The sequence below is a fragment of the Labrus bergylta genome, chromosome 2 (genome assembly GCF_963930695.1).
Source record: "Labrus bergylta chromosome 2, fLabBer1.1, whole genome shotgun sequence".
In the NCBI taxonomy this organism is placed as follows: domain Eukaryota; kingdom Metazoa; phylum Chordata; class Actinopteri; order Labriformes; family Labridae; genus Labrus; species Labrus bergylta.
The window spans coordinates 25,508,652-25,529,518 of NC_089196.1; the positions used below are offsets into that span (position 1 = coordinate 25,508,652).

Genomic DNA, 20,867 nt, shown 5'->3' on the forward strand with positions numbered 1-20,867 from the left:
AACATATGGTTCTGCTTGAGATCAAATTTAAAAGTGCATCTCACGTGTTTGTAGATATAGAGACAAGTGTTTCCTTCTGTGCACTCTTGTAAACACGTACAATATGTTCAACATTCACGTACTAAATTACACACAATAAGGCCTGATAGTACTTTTAGTAACAGGGAAGAAAAGAGGCTGAGGTGATAACTTTAACAGTGTGCCTGTGTATAGTATTTGCGCGTGTTTGTGTGTGTTTGAGACACAACTATTCAAAAGGCTCATTAGTTTTTTTTAGCCTGTAAGGGAATAAGGCCACGAGCTGTTCCAGGATAATTGTTATCAAATGTGAGTTTCTAATGTTATTCTATACATGCAAGTCTCCATTTTAGATGTCTGAATAATAAAGGATATGTTCAAAATGTGGGGTTTTCCCCTCAAATTTTCCTGTTTTCACAATCAAGGAAGTGAATGTAAGGTTTGATGAGGGTTTGGAAAGTGTCTTTTGCCGCACATGATTCCTGCCAGCAGAGAATACTGAGATGCTAAATTAGGATTGACGCTGCAGACGTCTCTGTCGGATGCATCTTGGCTTGAGTTTGCTGTGAAAATGAGGAAGTGTGTTAGGAAACTTTTTCTTATAGGAAAAAATGAAGGTCGGGATTTTCTTGACATAGACGTGTTCTTTTACTTCAAAAAGAGTGTTTTAAATTTAAACATCTGGTGATTTGTCATTATTTTTTTACAAGAACTATTTTCCCAAATAAATACTGACTAAGGCTATGTGCAGAGCTCCAGAAACAGATGGCAAAATGTTTTTTGCTCATTTAAGACTTGATTTTTAAGACTTTTTTTGTTGTTTTTTTTTAAATAGATTTGCTTTTTACAAAAAAAATAAAATATAGACTTGTACAAAAGTAATGCCTCTCAGTCATGACTTATGGGCCTCTATACATGTGTTGTGGTGACAGTGTCTGCAGAGACGCTGTCCTCTGCCAGTCATTTAATGTTTTGTTTTGGTTGGTTGTTTTTTAATAGGGTGGGCAGCGGGTGTGTTTCCTCCAGCCAATGACAGCTTGCAGGTGAGTTTAGAAGTGGACACATTTCAGTGATTGGACGCGATTCAAACCGGTGAATATAGCTGATGTTGACATAGCAGCATAAAGGGAACTTTTTGTCCGAATGTGACGATGAGCCAAGCAGAAAAGGCTCATTTCCAAAATGAGTGTGACGCAGAGTTGGCCTTCTTTGTGTTGGACAGGCAGGTGCCAAACACAGTCAGCTTGAGCTAATGTGCTAAACTATTTGCTTTAAATGTAAAAGGCCTATTCTCAGGTAGCTTTCAGTGTAGGTACAAACAGTAAAGTACTGCAGTTGACGTACTGTGCTTCTGGGGGCGATGAGCCCAGGAGGAGGGGCCCTGATTTAAATGTTGTGTTTACAAACTTTATCCAACGCTGTCTTTAAAACACATATGCACTGAACTCTGAACTGGTGCTCTAAACAACAGATACAAACTGGGACTAAAGAGGCTAAAGCAATAGCTCTGTGAGGCTTTAAGCAGATACAGTGTGCTAACAGGCTGCCAATGCTAATGCTAAACGGTATCAAGTAGCAAAGAAATGTAATTGAAAACCTCGCTTTATCTATCTATTTACTCATAAACACATCCTTTCCACACACATCCAAGGGGGGGTACATGTTTTGCTGATGTCATGGTACAAAGTTGTATAAACTAAGTACGATTATACATAATGATTCACATGTGTAATGGATTTGATTTAATAAATCCAGAAGGATCCTGTACATTATAAACATATAATCAAAAGAGAACAATTCATTGCAGATGGGCGCCTACCACCTTGAGCTTTAATGTAATTATTTCATTTTACTGTCTAATAGTGTCATTATTGTTAAATATAAATGTTTAGCAGGACATGTGACTGTTGACCCTGAGACAGTGCTGTTATAAAAAAAAAAATTGCTAATAGGAGAACTCAGTCAAAGCCAAGGTCATGGCTGAAGACTTTTCTGGAGCATTCTTTACTCCTGCCTTACGTAACAGACTGTGGGTGCCCTGAGGGGCTTAGGTGGATCTGTGCGTGAGAGGCGAGCTATTCTTCAACAGAAGAACTGAAGAGGGGTCACAGAGGTGCAAATGAATGCTCCCTCTCTCTCTCTCTCTCTCCCTCTCTCTCTCTCTCTCTCTCTCTCCATCTCATCCCATATAACAACACTGAACTGTCTAGAATTCCTTTCACACTCTGTAGACCTTCTGTGTCCCAGCCACTATTGACCCGACATTGGTGGGATAATTTATGGCAAACTGCAGGTCCTTACTTTAGAAGTATTTGTCAAAGGGCAACAACAACTGGACTACTTTGGCAAACATGTTTAAGACATGAGACCATGGGGTAGCAATAAACAGCATGATGCAGCAGCCCTGAACACATTTCAATCCCACAACAGTGCAGTTCTGTGCAACTTCTGCCACCATTACGACTTTCTACGTAAACACTGCATCCGCAACGGTGTAAGATGGTGTCCAAGTGTACGATTTGACATGGTGTTACAGCAACGCAGAAGCACAAGAGGCACGGCATGTAAACACACAGCAGGTGGTTCAAACACAGATCCACTCAGACATGCACGCACACACACACACACACACACACACACACACACACACACACACAGCAGATGTGACACATCAACACGTTCTCCCCTCTGTTAAACCTCTGTTTCTACCTCCAGTGCGCCAATCATGGGGGGAAAAAGGGGGGGGGGGGTCAGCTTTGCCCCACCATTCTGCCTCCGTGTGTCTAACTGGGAATATGGAAGCGACATGTGTTTCTCCTTATTAAAACATTAACAGCGGTCCGTCTTGTAACTGCTCAGGCACAGTTAGCTGTAATTACTTCACCTGCACACTCACAGTCCAATCCCGCAGCAACAAATAGACCGGATGATGCTGCTATTGAGAAATAATAGGGAGTTGTAATATGAGCTGATGTCATCTAAGAAAGATACGCATCTTGAAACACCAGATGAAAATTATGTTTAGCCTCCACCATAATCTAATTATAGTGATGAGTCAATTATAAAGGAAAACACTGACTGAAGACACGGGTTAGGTCAGGGTCTTCCACACAGGCTATTTTGCAGGCAAACAAAATTGGATGTCTGGACAGCACAACTATGTTTTATTTCCCCGCGGAGTGTTTTATCAGATACAGGGCAGGGCATCTCGGTGTGCTATTTAGGAACATGTCAACATCACACAATGGGGGTCTTATGGGCATCATTTCCGAGACAGCATCTCAAATCTAATCCCATGTTTTTCCTGATTACACAAACAAAGGGCCTCACTGGAGCAGGAGATGCTAACATTAGCCTTATGAGTTTCTTTGTAGCCTAATCTTATTCCCCTACAATTGGATAAGCACGCCTTTGTTGTCATCTCCAGCAGTGCGTTATGTGTGTGTTTGTGCGAGCGAGTGTGAAACACAAAGACAGCCTTTCAGAGACGGCGTTTGCACATGCTCCTCTGAGGGATGCGGAATCCATCACTACAGTGACAAATAGTGTCATCCCACCATGGAGGGAATGAAAAACAACAGCATCTTTCACACTCACTGATACACTGACTGACATTAGCTGACATCAGGGACCCGTCATGGCAACAGAAAACTCTCAGAAATGTTCATGCATATGTAGCACCTGCAGACACCTTTCATCTGAATCTATGGTTAGCTGTGGAGATGAATGTATTTCCTTCGACTGCCAAAAAAAAAAAAAAAAAAACGGTTTCTGTTCTGTTTTTGAGTGGTGGACATTATTACTATGTAAGAGGAAGAACTGCCTTAATTGCAGAACATGCTCTGTTCTTCTCCTCGCAAAATTAGCAACAGTCACTTAGCGTACAACTACAGCTGCTGATTAAACTGACAATTACAATCAATCAAGCGTTTAGAAATAAAAACGAAACTTTCAGAAAATGTGTTGACAAATTATCGTCCGTCGTGTCATCATGTAACAAGAACATTAAACTCCAATTCAGTGCGATAATGTTAACAACTTAACAATATCAACACGTATTTCAACACCACAGCAACAAAAATAAAAGTCCTAGACACCCAATGTTGAGTAGTTTCTTATTTTTCATTCAAAAAATTGCAAGCAAATTAGTGCACATTGTGTTACTTGCACAAATACACTGACTGACATATTTGTACAATGTCGACATCTGCCTTAAAATATAGGGTCCAGATTAATTTTAAAATATTCAATCTAAATTATCATTTGTAGTCCTTTGAACCTTCAGCGAGGTTTGTTTGTTTGTTTTATTTGGATCCCCATTAGCTTCAGCGAGGTGATCTGGATGTCCCTGACGCCCAGCCTCCACCATCGGACTGCGCCGTCCTCCAAAAACCACCGCCGTCCTCATTCATGCACGGCCTGCTCCAACCTCCGCGGCAAAGGAAGTGTGGAAAGGAACAGGAACGCAAGGAATACAAACAGTATCAGTGAAGAAACCCCTCATCCCAATTATGCCCTTATGTCCTACTGATAAGTTACATACCCTAACACATGGCCCTTAGTCTCCGAACAGCCTCACCACCTTCAACAGACCCAGGCCTCATTTATACAAACAAGCTAGCCAAGTAGTGACAACACCCATCAATACCTACCATTCTACATGACCTCTACTGGCTCCCCAACTGAACTGTGCAGACGGATGGGCAGCAAGTGCAAGGACATCGTAAAGTGGGAACATCCCTTCACCAGTGGTTTTGTTCAGTTTGTCCCACGACACCTCTTGAAAGCTGGACAGCTACTCAGGCGTCCCAGAGTCATCCTCCCAGCTCTCACCGAACACCAAACCCACACGCCATGGTTTGTTTTTATTTTTATACTCTGACTGTGCATGATACATCAATTAAGATAAAAACTCATTTGTTTGATTATCTGAATAAATGATACGCTGCATTTTGTTGTTAAGATTCTTCTCCAGGTGACAGAATAGGATCATCAATTTATCCCACCAAAGTACACCAATAAATAGTCCAAAGTCTTGTTTTGTTGTTGTCTGTATCCTCTTGTCAATATACATAACACTTTCTGACATTTGAAGTTTGCATGATGCTTAATGATGGGATGTTTGGTTTCAGCTCTGTCACTGACCCCTTAGAGAAAGTAGATTCTTGTAAGCTGGCCCTTTCTCGTGTTGTTGTTTTGATGTTTGTGATCTCAGACGGATTTTTAATTAATTGCAAGCTGTGTAACAAATTGCCCTTTGGTTGTACTAAAGATTAACTGTCTGCTCTTCTTTTTTTTTTTTAAGTCATGTTCTTCTAAATAGATTTGAGAAATGGATTAACTGTGTTTGACATTAAATTGGATGCCAAACACAAATTCCAGACTCTACTGTTAATTATATTCCCTGTTCTTGATTGCTTTCATGTGTTATTTTTAGTAGAACATTATGCAGAAATTAACTCTGACAAACAGTGCTTTAATTTGTATCCAGAAGGCAATAAACAAGAGGGATCCCGATGCAAGACTGTCTGCATACAGAATAACAGATATGACCTTAGGTGACCTTTCTGATGGTGGTACCCCATTGAGTCTTAACGCACGAAATGAAAGACTGATTAAATCCCCCCTGTGCTTTCTCACACGACAACCTCACCACTCTGAGTCACCCAGGGTGACCTGTCTCGGCGCTTCAGAGGTGTGTGCCAGGAAAGTCTTCAATTTGGGCGCGATACAGATTGCAATAGTGTCTCATTCCTCCATTTCTCCATCCATTATTCATCCCTCCATCTCTCCATCCATTGTTCCTGGCTGTAGGCCATTTTTTCCCCAGCGGGACACTTCTATGCATAATGCAGCAGGGGCCATATCATAGTCCTGTAATTGACATCCATAGCCCGGCTAAGCACATAGCTGGGACACCAGTAAAACAGCCCCATGAGACGGAGGGACGAGGAAAAAAAAGATGATGAGAGCCAAGTGTGCACTGTGTGAGTAAATGAGAGAGTAAGAGCGGGAGCATAAAGAGGCAGCGATACGACAAGATGGAGAGCAAGATTTGGAAAAATATCAGTACATATAGAAAAGGGAATGCAGAAAATAAACAAAAAGATTATCTGGTAAAGAGGATATTTATGGAAGGAGAATGAGAAAACCAAAGGGTAAGGAAAGGGAAAAATCAGACTCCTGTCTTTCACCATGTCATGAGTTTTTCTTTTTCCCCAAGTGCAGCATCAATCTCCCTGGTGCGATAACTGTTGAACTGCTGAACCGGTGTGACACAGACATTTCACACATTGTACACATAACTGAATACCCCAACAGAAACAAGCAGACAAGCACTGTTAAGACACCATGACAGACAGGTAAGGAGACACAAAGCCATACAAAAGACAACAACTTATAACTTTGTCTATTCTTTACTATTCAAGCGAAGGTTGGAGGGCTGGCCTTTCCTAATGTCAGCTTACGGGAAACAGCTTTGTCTCCTTTCCCTCCCTCTCGGACAAAGTCTGTGGGCTATTTTAGACACAGGGGCCTATTTGACCAAACTCCTACCACCCTTCGTTCTTTTTTAACAAGTCTGACTTCAAATGTCTGGCATTCCAGGCTGGCTGCAGATCAGCTCTCTGCTCCCAGACGGGGCCCCGCAGGGCCAGGCCAAATGCCACTCCATGTAGGGCCTGATCACATGAAGGGGGGCCAGACCGGGGCCCCCAGAGAGACACCCCACCCACATACACTGCATCGCATCAGAGCCTGAAAATAAATGGCAGAAAAGATATCAGAGGTCACAGGGAACAAGAAGGCGACTCCTGCCGCTCCAGTCTGGAGAAAATGAGACTTTGTAGTGCCGGCACATGAGAAGTAAGTGGCAGGTTTCAAGGTTAGACTGCAGTTTCTAGCTGTTTTCAAGTGCTTAATCTTGAGAGCTTACTCATGCATATATACACAGCTGGCTCTGAGTAGGTCAGCTTTGTTTCACACTGATGGGATCCATGTAGGTCACAACCTAATGAGGTTAAAAATGCTTATAGACATACACAGAGATGTACAGAAGACTCAAGCTTACAGAGTATCCTCACAAAGCAGCAGAAAATCACAGGCACAGACATGCACAAGCAGACACAAACCCCACTCATACTTTCAACGAGTCTTGAATCAGTATCAGCTGGGAAGTGATAGCAGATGTCTGATCCATCCTCTCTTAAGACTAAAACAATCTACAGTGCAGTTTGTTCCTTGTTTAGAAAAGAGTCCAACAACTGATGTCATGCCAGAGGAATGTTCCTTGTGTGTCTTAGTGTGGGTCTGTGTGTCTGCAGGATGCTGGAGCACACATTTAAAACAGTGCAGACACTTGTGTGTCTATTAAGGTCTTCAAGGTAAGTTTTATGGTGAACAGCGTTCAACCGGTACGATCTCGGTGCGCGTAATGAAACTGCCTCATTATGTTGTTTTTGTTCACCCCGATGTCCCTGACGCCCAGCCACCACTATCGGACTTTGTCGTCCCACAACCACCGCCCGACGACCAGCCTCCACCTTCAGACTGTGTCGTCCCATCCACCACCGCCGTCCTCGTTCATGCACGGCCTGCTCCGACCTTTGCATCAGCGGCAAGGAAGTGTGGACAACAGGAACGTGAGGAATACAAAGGAGAAATTCTTACTGCATATCTCCCACATTTTCTTAAAGCGTCTCAGTAACACTTGTTATGAATTGGCGCTATACAAATAATGGTTGATTGATTGACTGACTGACTGACTGACTGACCAGTATGTTGTTCTTTGCTCTTTTCTTGATGTGTGTGAATATGTCAAAACACATGCTTCATTGGAATAAGGTAAACTGACTGACTGAACGCATGTGTGGACATCTTTAAAGAGGGTATTCAAAGACTAGGGGGCAGACACATCTGGCTGTAGATGTTCTGCCTGATATATTTATGATTGTGGGAGATCTTGACAAATATTTGCATATTTGTTATTTTGTGTCATTTAATGTTTTATAATTATGTATCTTGTACTCTGTTTGTATGTATGGCTGTTCTGAAACTCTGTGAATTGTGCTGCTGCCTGTCTTGGCCAGGACACTCCTGAAAAGGAGATTTTAAATCTTGATGAGGTTTTTTTTTACTGGTAAATTAAATACTGAAGACTAAATGTCAGGATCCTCCTCCAAGATTCCTCCTGAACAAGCAGAAGGTGGCAGTATAAAAATATGTTGACACGAATACCTACGTACAGACACTACAGGTTTGTTTTCACACCTTAAACTTTTTTTTTTCCCCCACGATTCAGATGATAAAACGATACATTGCTTCATTTTTCCCTCGGGTCGTTTTGTGTCAACACAGCAATATTGTTAAGTGGGCCAAAGCACACAAACGCAGGGCTGCCATTACGTCACAGCCACCATTCCCCACTGCGTAGCTAAACAAATGCCATGCGTACTAAATACATAACTTATGAGTTCAGTTTGATTAATAATGAAAAATAAAAAAGTATTTCGCAAGTACTCCTGCTGTTTCCTGACTGGTACAAGACCTGGATGGAGGGCAGGGCCCCACTTCAGGTACCGGGAGATTGTGGATCCCAGGAACCTGAAAGTGTCCTTATTTAACAATAACACCTGTTAGCAGTGTCGGCAGAGAAAACTCTGACACTGTTGTTGAGTGCTGTGATGCTCTGCTGATGTTGAATTTGATGGAGGCAGTGATTAACGTTAGCCTATCGTGATTTTTAGTTGGATTATCAGTTGTAATCAAAATGGCCTATTACTGCATTTTACCACAACTACTACTGTGGCTGCTGCTTACACTACGATTACTACTGGAGTGTGATGAGTCAGCGAGTAAGGCTATTTGTTCTGATTGCTGTACTGATTGCTTTCTAACTGCAAACGAACCGCTCCAGTTTTCAATAGGAAGTGAGCCGACACCGTCTATTCTAGGCGATCTTGGCTCGCTTGTTTGGTTCTGCATCAGAGTGTGAATGATGTGTTCACATGTGTCCAAACAAACTGGGCCAAGTTGGACACGCGCCCTTGCTTCAGAAAAATGTATCCAAATGATCCAAGTGTGAAAACAACCAACATTTCACTACCAAATTACTCCTGTATCAAAGTTTAAGAATCCTATACAATCCTGTATGTGTCTATTGAGATTGGTGTACAGAGCGTTTCAAAAAGCACTAGTGCAGTATCACCTGGCTACAACAAGCGTCTGTCTATCTGCCAATAGGGTGGTGTCGACATGTTATTTATGTGACATTAACCACATTCCTGTATCACTGTAGACATATCAATCATCACACAGCACTCAGAAGCCTCTTTTGCCTCCTCTGCCGTCGTCATGAAAAGGAACAGACAAATCTATTTCACATGATTATAATTTGAGATATTTTCTTGCCTTTTGGGTAATGAATAGACTAATTTTTTCTCTCTTACGTAACATGAGGGAATAAGACAGTGAAGAGATGGAAAGTGAGGCCGCTCAGTACTGCAGGGCTATATAAAAAGAGTTTGACAGAATGGAAAGATAGATGAAGGAGAGATCGAAGTGAAATTAGCTAGTGAGCAGAGCTGTTTCTTCTACAGACGCTTCAGGCTGCCACCTGGCCAGACTGCCTACCTGTCAGACAGAGACCTTCAGCTGATGAATGTATTGTGCGTTAAAAGTGTTTGATGTAAATACATTTGCTGCAACCCACACACAAAGTATATAAGTGCTGGGAAAAATGTATACAGTGATTGTCACTTGACAAGTACTGTAACAAGGTACAAGAACAATCAACATGTATGTACACATGCAGAGGAATGTAGACCAACCGATTGGACTGAAGATGATCTGTGACTGTCTGCCAATGCCCTGAAAAACCAACAATGTGTAAGTCTGTCTCCTTGTAGTTTCTCAGGCTCAATGTGGCCTGAAGCCCAAATCGCACTGCAACAACCTTTATTTTAAAGAAACAAAAATAAGTGAATTACCGTGCTGAGAGGGACATTAAGATGTGTAGCAAATTGTAAGCAATACATCCAATAGTTATTGATTTATTTCACTTGAAAACACACTAGTTTATTTGGCACTAGATAAATAGTTCTTTGCCAACATCAGAAAGATTCATCCTCTAGAAACCATAAACATCTGTACAAAATATGTGCCATCAATACAGAAGATGTTTAAATGCCCCAAAGTAAAAATAAAAACTCAAAATTTCTAGCAGAGCTTTATCTAAAGAAAATCAGCCAAGTCATGAGTATGTATCATCTGACTGTGCATTCATGTCTGCAGAAAATATACATCAATCCATTCAGTAGTGTTATGTTAGTGAAAGGTAAGTATGGGAGATCATAAATCAGGGAGGTATGAGATACCTTTTGGTGTTGCACAGGGAACCTTCCTTAGTCCTCTGCTTTTTCATTATACAAACTTCCATAGGGTTACCAGAGAACTTAAGCTTAATTTTCCCAGTAATGATGATGACACAGCTAAATACTCCTGTGTATCCAAATGGTGACCAAACGGACTGCCATTTAACAACTGGTTTGGCCCTAGTAAATAAGTAGCTGAAGACAAACTTTCTTAAAATAATCACAAAACAAATATTTCATTAGTTGATCCAAGAGAACCCATTCCTAATATGTCAGTTTTGCCATACAGGTAAGATCAAAGGTCACAAGCCTGGGTATTATCCCACATAAAGTTGGTGACAAAGGTAGCTTCTTTAATTTGAGAAATAAAGCACATTTTAGCAGTTTATGTTCCAACAAGATTCAAAAATACTTGTACATCCATGAATCTCAAAATGACTCTGCCTCCAGGTTTTCAACAAGAACAAGAAAAATGGAACAAATCAGCCCAGTATCAGCTAACCTGCACTGGCTCCTAGTGTCTTTAAGGATTGATTTTAGAGTTACTTGTTAACAAGGCTCTTGATGTTTTGGGACCAGCCTGAATTACTAATTATTCGCTGTTTTACAATTCGTCACTGCTTCTCACAATTGATCAACTGCAAGTGTGATTTTTAAATACTAATCCATCAAACAAAAAGGAAAATACACAGCTCAGCCTTTTTTTTTTTTTTAACAAAATTATGGAAGTCTGTAAGAGGTACAAACTTACGCATCAATACTTTTGACCTACAGTCGGTTTTATTCTTATCTTTTAAAAGTTTATTTGTTAATGCATTCCTTTGTTTTTGCTTCTCCTATTATTTTTTTGTTGTTAGAAAACAAACGCCAGAATGGAAATATGCTGTTATGTTCTGATACTCATTTGCTTGCTTGGTTTTATTATGTTTTATATACATTTATTTTATTTATTTATTTTATGAAAGGTGCTATATGATAACGTTTTTTTTTATTATTAAAGTTTATTCAAATATAGGAAATGTTAGCCTGGACCAAATTTGTCGATTGACCAACAACGAAAGGACAGACAAACACACACTGCCATGCACTAACCCCCTCCAGTGGCAGGGCTAAACCAGCCAATTGCAAAAGCCGGTTGACCGGCTTGGAGTACAGCTCTCTCCCTAAGGCTAAAAGCAAACCCAGACATTGGAAGCATTACCACCGAGCATTTCACAGCACTTTGTTCCAAATATCTCATTTTGGCCGGTTCAGCACTGGGGTCCCATGGACATTAAGCTGTCTGGCTTTGCACAGACAAATGAAATTACCCCAGCTTCCAGGTTCCACTCTCACACACACGCCCCAGGATGCACACCAAGAGCCACAGCAGCGAACCCTACGCTGTACAATGGACCCATCTATCACCTGAGGGAATGGGTCCTGTGGACTCATCCATTAGTTAGTAGAATGGGTGAGCAGTGACAGGCCTGTCTTGCCACAGCCTTTAATCCAGAGTTATGGCACAGTGTGTCTGTGTTACAGTTAAATGTACTTCTATATGCCAGCTGTTGCCAGCAGGTTCACATCTTAGAGCAGTTCAAAGCTATAAGCACCATCACTCACAACAACTGCTGGTTACAATGTTGGCATATCTGACACTTGGGAATACAACAGAACATTAACAGCAGGAATCATTTTGAGGAACGCTGCAGATAAATCCAAGCAGGGATTCATAGATATCAAATTCAAAAACTTTCATGCTGCATACACTGGTTCTGAATTATTCACAACTTAATGTATAACCTTCTAAGTTGAGTTTTGTTTGTGTTGAACACAAAATTATGGGGTGTGGGAGGAAACATGTAAATGGGTTGTATTAAACCACGCTACAAAGACAAGCTCAAAATCTTTTATGGTGTTTACTGTTTACACATTAAAACCTAAACTTGAGCAGCATGTGGTAATGCAGACAGGCTAATCTTTCACCCAGACTTTAACTAGACTTCTTTTGCAAGCCCCCTAGAAGTTAAGGTGGAACTGCAGTGATGACGCCGTGCATCTTTTCCACTCGTTCACTGATACCTTGAATATATCCAATTACACCATGCATTGATATTAAAGCAAATACAGTGGCAGACTCTGTCGCTTTGTAAGACATCTTGGATTTCTGCAGCATCGTTTTTACATCTCGTCTTACATCTTGTTTATTCCTTGCAATGGGTGCACTTCCATAGAATGTACAGTATGCACACTATCTCTATAATGTATCTGTATGATGCACATGTTAAACTGCTCCACTATGTTTACTCTTCACCAGTGTGTTATTCTCCCCTCTTTTGTTGATATTCTGATTCTGTCGAACTACAAAAAGTATTGATAGTAGGGCAAATATTCTCATAAAAGCGTCATATTGCAGACTCTGTTGCATCGTCCCCCACTGATTTGTCATTCTTTTTTCATCACGTCTTACCTCAGGAGACCTCCCGCCCCCCCTCCCGTCTGACAGGGATAGTCTCCCACTGTGAGATGCAAGGGTGAACAACCAGATCAGGAGGTTGCAGGGGCAGTCCTCCTGAAATCCTTAAGAATTTCTACATTTTTTTCAAGCGAGGAATTCTTCTTTTTTTTTCCACTGTAAATGAATGATTAACGTACTAATGTTATCAACCAACAAGATACGGATACTTGATTGAAAACTGAGCGGTGTGGGGTATTTTATACAATGAAAGATGAATCATTTCAGATCCTGTAGTTGGGTCAGAGTGTCAGAAGAATAGCATCTTAAACATCATGAAGTACATTTGTGTCATCGCATATACAGTATCACTTAAAGACAGATGCACCGGCCCTGTATCCCTCTTGTGTTACAGTGAAAGGGTGAAAAGGTGTCTCCTTCAGCTGTGAGAAGTCACTGTAAGAGAACAGGTAAACCTATACTGCCGATAGAGAAAGGGAAGTTGAGAGGCCCAAGATAACTGGAGAGGAATGTCCCTGCAATAACAAAACACTTTTCTTAACTGGACCCTGTTATCTTCATTAAGAGCACAGAGGAAGGTCTGACAAGAAAAGAAAGTAGGAGGCCTGAGAGATGGATAGTAGAGGCGAACATTTTGGGGGCCCACAGCTGTCCCCTGTGTGTTCAGCAGAGAAAGAGTAATAAAGCTCACCTCAAAATCTTAACGACTTGCAATCTTTTTAAAAGTGTGCACAGGACCCTCCCTCGCCCTGTGTCCAGGTGCAGGCATGCAGAGCTGCCTTTTCAACTCGGCAGGCTCTTTTGTGTGGCTACAGAAGAAAACGGGAGATCCACTCAAGGTGGGAAGAAAGAAACACCTCATCCTTGACTATTTGATTAACAGCTGTCTCCTGTGCCAAAAAAATACGACCCCCCACATAACACCTGCCCCGCCGTGAACCCCTTATTTGCTTCCTGAAAGAGCAGGTCTGTGTCGCACACTTCTAGGGTTACTGCATAGATCAAACCGGCAAGGAGAGCAGAAAGGCAAGAAATCCACCGAGACGTCTGAAGGAAGAGGGGAGGATGAGCTGTGGGAGGACTGGGAAAGTAAAGTGGTAAGGAGGGACAGAGAAGAAAAGGGGCGATACAGGTCAGCAAAGAGGCAGGAGGTGCAATTCAGTAAGGGTGCAAAGTGATGAGGATTCATGGCCAATGAGGCAAAGAACAGGGAGACTCATTTTGGAAAACAGGAGCAGGTAAAGATTAAAATCTCATCTTTTTCATTTGCATTTTGTAGTCTGTTATTAAATGTTATTCACTTACCATTTAAAGATGGTTACAAGCAATGCCTTTCCTTATACTCAACAATATTTCCTTAACGACCAGCTTTGTCTTTTTAAATGCTGTTCCATGATTCATCCCCGGGTTATTTCTCATCACTTTGTACAAATGCAAATTTAATTTAAACTGCAGAGAACTATTCGTTTCTTCTTATTTTGGTACATCAAGATAATCAACTTGCAAATATTAAGACCTCCATAAACAATTTCAGGAGTTTCTTGAATTAAAATGTTGCAGTTATAATTGAAGCCTGAGAAAAAGAGCTTTCTTCCAAGAATTACTTAATGGAATCAGAATTTCACAGGAGTGAAAATAATGAAACCAAGTGTGAGTAAAGAAACAGGAGATCACATTTTAAGCTAGTGTTATTCTTTGGGAAATGGTTGGCAGTAATTTGAAGGCTCAGGGATTTTAATAGTTTGAACCATATAAAACTGTTGGTCTGGTCCTATAAAAAAAAAAGATGAAAAAAGCTCAGATGGTACACTAAAGCGCTCCAGGGCAGCGGGGGGATTATCCTGCATGGTACTGACTCCCCCCGGCACTCCAGCTCCCGACTTCCTCCCAACAGGGAACTATGACCGGTGTAACTTCCTGCTAGCCCATAAACAAACAATGCAGTGAACTGAAGTCAGCCTGAAAATCCTCCAGTGCCACTTAGAGAGGTCAAGAGGTATACACCAGTCATAATTTTGACCTAGTACCTGTGACAGTTATATGGCTGCCTAGTTTAGCCGCACTGGAAAAGGAACTAGCAGGTTTACTACTTGATCCTTTTTCTCCATATTTCTTCAGGCAGTCCCTCCTTTGAGGAGCGGCCTGTGAAAAAAAACAGTTTGGGCAATAAACAGTGTTTTCAAGAAGTGTGTTTGTGCAATGTGTTTGTGTTATTCTGCTAAGAAAAACAGCAATCATCAAGGAAGCTGGTAATAAAAGTGCAATGAGACGTGCTGAAAGACTCTCATATGTTTAAGTACGTGCGTGTGTGTGCGTGTGTGTGTGGGGTAATCAGAGTCCGCCATCAAGCGACGTGGGGCGGCCCTCCTTTCCCCTGCCACAAAAAAACTCCCACAAAAGAAAAAAACAAAAACAACAAACTAAAGCCTTTGATATGGCTGAGCTGAAGCTATGATTAGGGACAATCCCAATGTCAAAAACGTGTTACTGCAACTTTCAAAAATGTGTTAATTTCACCCACAAGAGAAAGAGACAACAACAGGCAATGACATCTGATCCGTGTAGCATTCCTCTGACGTCATCCCGGCACACTAAATACACATCCTTACACTATTATTTGAACAATAGTCGCATTCATACTAACACAAGCACAGGAATCTGCCTGTCTACAGTGAAGCAAAACAAAACCCACATCACCCACACTGCTAAAAAAGACCCCTTTCAACGAGTGTGTGTGTGTGTGTGTGTGTGTGTGTGTGTGTGTGTGTGTGTATGTGTCATTTCTCAACCAAACACAGGGAAAGCACCGCTCTCTCCAGGATCAGAAGTCATGTCTTCATTTGGGCACGATGCAAATACAGGGATCTCTGATTAGCCGGTACTTTTGGGACACACAGACTGGGGCTTAAAAGAGCGGGAGGAAATGCCGTGCCCTTCCTGTCACTCCCAGTCGGAACCAAATGACGTGGGTTTTTTTTGATGTGATGAGATTACACATCCAAATGAAAATCAAAGAAAGAAAAAATATTATGAGCTAAGGCAGTGGGGCGTAATTGTATGAACAAACAAAAACAAATATAAATCACAAGCGCTTTGGTTTTGGTTTCCAATGTGTCCTTCAAACTTTCTGGAGAAATGGTTAGCGTTTGTTTTTTTTAAGATTTAATTTTGGGCTTTTTACTCTTTAATTTGAGATAGGACAATGGATAGAATCAGAAGGTGGGGAGAGAGAGAGTGGGGAAGGATTTGAACCAGGACAGCCAGCTTGGAGGACTACACCCTCTGTACATTGGGCGCACATACTGTACCGGCGCCCCCTGTGCTTAGCTTGTGAGTTTTTACCCACGCAATGCTCTCCTGAAAAATTCCCAAACTGAATCCACCCCTCGTAAAGTTTTCTAAAGAAGTTGCGGTAACTGATGCAGTGCCGTGCAGGAAATATCAAGGAAACGTTACAACAAGTAGGGGGGCATGGGTGAGGATATTTACATCAGACCAGTGGGTCAACTGGTGCAATCGTCATGTAACTGTTTCATTCCCTTTTCTGATCGCCATTGTGTTCTTTTCCCACTCATTCACTGAGATAAGTTCAATTACAAGCAGCATCTGTGAAAGTTCTTAGTCATCGAGGTCATGGTTTATTCGAAGCTTGATCCAAAGGCAACTGGGCTTGGTTCAAGATCTTCACATCTTCCTCAGAAAGGCTTGTTTAGTCACTTCAGTGAAGGCTTTCAGAGGAGCGGTGAAGTGCCTTCTTCCAAGTCCGGTCGCCTTTAGACCAAGCTTTGATATTACAAGTAGCATTGACATAAAGGGAAAAAATTATCGCGTCTGAATCTTTTGCTTCATCCGCGCCATCTTTTTACATCACGTCTCACCTCCTGAGCCCCCCCCCCCCCCCCCTCCACTACCATCTGAGAGGTAGAATCTCCCACTTTGAGTGATGTGTGAAAGAGTAACTCAAAGATTTTAGGGACAGCCTTTCCTGAATTTGTTTGACATTTTCAGGAGTGCATGTGTGAAAAAGGCTTTAGAAACAGAAGTACATTTTAGGGACTCCCCATCCGTGCTCACTGATAGCAACTCTTTCTACCTTGTTGGTTTTCTTATGTCGCAGACACAATCTTCCTCACTCATCCATATACTCTCTATCAATGTTCAACCACACTGTATTTGTCTTCCTGTCTACTGATCTACTGATCTACTCCTGGTTGTCTGACAAGTTGAACTAACAGTGTGGACACAGCAGTGTTTCTACATTTCCCTGCCTTAGACAGGTTTTCAGTGAAAACAGAACAAAACAGAATGGCAGTACAAAAGTGAACAGGGGGGACAATAATAAAGAATAACATTGTTTGTTTTGTACAGCCAAACACTGCAGGCTAATGTGCATCTGTTGATAACTTGGATTTCAGTCGGACAAAAGGATTATGTTAAAATATGACATCTTGATGCCGTCATTATTATACAAAATAAACTAAAATTGATTTTGTGAAATCCTATAAACTGCTGACTGGCTTCATCATCAATCCGTGTGTGTGAGTCAGAAAGCCCTGTGGGTGCACAGTGTAGGCGGCACAGCCCTTGAATGCAGACCTGCCCTTACTTGACTCCTTAATCTTCAGTTTCCTGCCCTCCCTGCTCGTATCTTGGTACAAAAACTTCACGCCGCTGTGAATCCTCCCCTGTTTTTGCCTCTGCCCTCCCGCCCTCCCTCCCGCCCTCCCGCCCTCCCTCCGCTGTATCACACTACAACAGCTTCCTGCCTCCTTGCCACAGCTCCCCCTCCACTCCTGCTGTTTCCACTGAGACACTGCACAAAAACTGCGCTTGGCCTGGTCCCAAGCACTGGGGCCCACATACCTCCCAATCTCCAGATTAAATAGCGCCATTCTCTGAAGTCCGTCCAGGGACTAATGGCTTTTGTTGCTGGGAATAATCCACACATCCTCTCCCACATCCTTGGGGTCTGCTGGCCTGTCATGAACCCAGCAGTTACCCTCTTCGACTGCCTCTCATCTCCATCTCAATCTACGCTTCCAATTCTGGTTGACCTCGCCGCCCTCCCGTGGCACAAACTCTGTGGTTAAGAGCAGAAGCATGCAGGACCGAAACCACCCGCACTGAGAGTTGACATTGGGTTGAATCCCATGCAGAGTTTTATAGCGAGTTGGTGCAGGTGATGTCTGAAGCTTAATGAAGGCTCTAAATCTCCTCTCTGTCATCGTCAGCTAACTGGAGTCAAAGCAGCCGGGGCAAGAGGGATAAGAAGCTGGGAGCTATCCTCGTAAGGGAAAGAAAACACCCGTCAGACATCAGCCACAGCCGAACAGCCTCTGTGTTCGCACTTGATGCGCATTCAAAATAAATACAGCAGGGAGACAGATTTTCACAAGATGAGGGAGAAAGATCAAAGGAGCACTCTCTATTTTGGGCAACGCAGTCAAAATAAGTATGCAGAGTTATGAACTAAATCCAGACTGCCACCCTCTTGTCGATCTCTGTCCTTAAACATATCTCTGATTAAGACCACTTTTGGCTTCAGCGTCAGAAATTCACGCTGAATATACATTCAGGGCTGAGCTCATATCCTGTCTGGGGCACTTTTCTCCAGGGAGGCCGCCGGGGGAGAGAGGAAAAAGGCAGAGTGAGAGAAAGAGAGGCTGTGGTTGCAGACCGCAGACACTGGGACAGCATTCACAGACCACCCTAATCAGTTTACTCTATCAACACAATTTTAAAAAAGGTCATTGACGGTCTTTGTTTTGTGTCAATTTCCAATTTTAACTTTCTTCATATGGCTGCCGGCTGACTTTCAGTCATCTCTACAGCCATGCAATATGATAGCTAAAAGGGCTTCATTGCAGACAAAATATAAAACTTGATTTTCAGAGAAACTATCACTATTGTAGAACGCTCAAGGCCAGGCTGAGGAGTGATTGACCACACAAAGAAGTGGAGAGGACAGAGAAGAAAGGCAAACACAAGGGGCTTGAGGATTTAGGGATATTACGAGGGCAAAGAGAGAAAGTTAGTAGACGAAAGAGAAAAATGAGACGCAAAAAGAACTGACAGAAACAGCACACTAGTTTAAGGATAGTAAGAAAAGAGAAAAGAGCCACCAAAGGGGGGATACATATGGAGAGGAAGTGAAGGGTGAAGGAGCTAAAGAGGAGGACAGGGTGGGTTTGAAGAGAGAACAAAGACACACACAGAGCAGAATTATCTACAGAGCGTAGGACAGTGAATCTGTCAACCCTTGGATTTGCACCAATCCATCTGCCCCCAGACCTCCACTAAAACTGCACTAAATATACATACATAAATACACACTGGTGTACTTTGGAGCAGAGAGTCTGCAGACCTCCTGAAACCTGTTTGTAGAAAATAAAATAAAAAATAAATAACACTCAAACTACTGACTGACCCATTGAGTAAAACTTTACCCAGGGTAGGGTACCATATTTTTTTAAATGGTTAAAAGTTCTTGGCAACCAAAATCATGTTCTCTAGTTTTTAGTTACAAGATTACAAATGGAGGCAAACTGCTGTCACAATCTAAATTACCCAAATATGTTGGCAAGAATTTGGTACCGAAACAATGCTCAGAGAGAGGGCTGTCTCTCTTTCACTCTCAGCTGATTTAAAAAAAAAAAAAGATTTGTATTTTTTTTAAAGCCTCTGTATTTTAGGGTACTCTATATTTTGATAAAATAACCGACTGTATCGTTTTGAAACAGGTGGTGTTAACAAGTAATGAACATTTTTGATGGCTTTAATCCAAAGAAAAGGTTTAGCCCTCCTTATAAAAAGTGAAAGCTGTGGGGTAAGGGTCTGGGGGTCTTTGAAGTGATGAGAATAGAAAAGGAAAAAAGAACAGTGTTTCGTTTCTATTAAGGGATGAAGAAAACAGGAAAACGTTGTGGGACTTTTACCTTCTAAAATGTAAAAACAAATCTATGACTATAACTTGTGAACAAGTTAAAGGATGCTGATGGGAACTGCTTAAAAGTAGAGATTTGTTTCGGATGGAAAAACAGGTAGAGGAGGAGGAGATGCATTTGGAAAATGGGTTGAGGTAAATGGAGGTGTCGCATTTTGGAAAATGGATGATTTGGAGGGAACAGAAAAAGTAAAAAGTAATGAATGTAGAAGGTTAATGGTGGGCCAATGAAAGAGGCTGGGACAGAGTGTGGAAAAAAAGAGTTTAATGAGAGGCCCAGTGAGAGGCTTGAGATCCTTCTTTTGCCAACTACCTTCCATCGAGTGCTGCTTGGGATGTTTGTTTTAAAGAAAATGCAATAGTGGCAGCATTCAGATGCACAACACTCACTTAAGACTGAAACACATCCTTTAATAAGCAGCACAGAGATGCCAGCAGGTCAGAAGACTAGCCCCACAGGCCTGTGCTGAAAGCGGTTATGTTGGAGAAAGACGGGGATGACGAGTGACTGGACAGAGTTTAAAGACAGTTATGGTTTTACTCCTTGAATCTTTCACTAAAGAATTCGAAGATCTCCACAAAGAAGATTGAGACAGAGAGGGGAGGTTTTGTAAAGTGAAGTGTGTCATTAATCACGCAACACAGAAAAACAAAACAAAAAGCAGCAGCATTAAAAATAGCTTTGACGTTCTGTTCGCTTTCTGTTCATTATTGTCCAAATATATATCTGCTTAAAATGATTAAAAACACAAAATATCTTCCTTCATACTGGAGAGGTTCAGAGTGAAGAGCCAAACATTTCTCTCAGCAGTTGGTGGAGACAAAAGCAGAGCTAAAAGGAGGGGATACTGCAAAACAAGCTCAACAGGAGGCTACAATATTCCCAATGATTTTTTAACTTGCAGTGCATCTGCTTAAAAAGGTGCTCATCACTGTTTGTCACATCAACCTAAAAGGTGCAGCTTGTGCTCCTTGTAAGCTGCTGAACATGATGCCTCTTAAAGTCATCTACCTCACAAGCCGTTTCACTGTTAAGTGTTTTCTGTCCTATTAACTCACACACACACACACACACACA

General features: G+C 41.9%; 1 protein-coding gene across 2 annotated transcripts in view; it reads right to left on the reverse strand.

Moving 5' to 3' along the window:
- aopep (aminopeptidase O (putative)) overlaps window positions 1-20,867 on the reverse strand; it is an 83,534-nt gene that overhangs the window by 59,021 nt on the left and 3,646 nt on the right. The window lies entirely within an intron of this gene.